The following is a 752-nucleotide window of genomic DNA, read 5'->3' as shown; positions in this document are numbered from 1 at the left end:
GTGATTTCATTCGTCCAATGCTTGCTTAGTCTATATCTTGAAAACTGCGCCTGCTACAAATGAATCCCGCATGGAACGAAGTTAAGTCAACAAGAAACTGTGATTTCATTTGTCCAATGCTTGCTTAGTCTATATCTTGAAAACTACGCCTGCTACAAATGAATCCCGCATGGAACGAAGTTAAGTCAACAAGAAACTGTGATTTCATTTGTCCAATGCTTGCTTAGTCTATATCTTGAAAACTGCGCCTGCTACAAATGAATCCCGCATGGAACGAAGTTAAGTCAACAAGAAACTGTGATTTCATTCGTCCAATGCTTGCTTAGTCTATATCTTGAAAACTGCGCCTGCTACAAATGAATCCCGCATGGAACGAAGTTAAGTCAACAAGAAACTGTGATTTCATTCGTCCAATGCTTGCTTAGTCTATATCTTGAAAACTGCGCCTGCTACAAATGAATCCCGCATGGAACGAAGTTAAGTCAACAAGAAACTGTGATTTCATTCGTCCAATGCTTGCTTAGTCTATATCTTGAAAACTACGCCTGCTACAAATGAGTCCCGCATGGAACGAAGTTAAGTCAACAAGAAACTGTGATTTCATTTGTCCAATGCTTGCTTAGTCTATATCTTGAAAACTATTCCTGCTACAAATGAGTCCCGCATGGAACGAAGTTAAGTCAACAAGAAACTGTGATTTCATTCGTCCAATGCTTGCTTAGTCTATATCTTGAAAACTACGCCTGCTACAA

The sequence above is a fragment of the Rattus rattus genome, chromosome 1, assembly GCF_011064425.1.
Source record: "Rattus rattus isolate New Zealand chromosome 1, Rrattus_CSIRO_v1, whole genome shotgun sequence".
In the NCBI taxonomy this organism is placed as follows: domain Eukaryota; kingdom Metazoa; phylum Chordata; class Mammalia; order Rodentia; family Muridae; genus Rattus; species Rattus rattus.
This window is presented reverse-complemented; position numbering follows the sequence as displayed.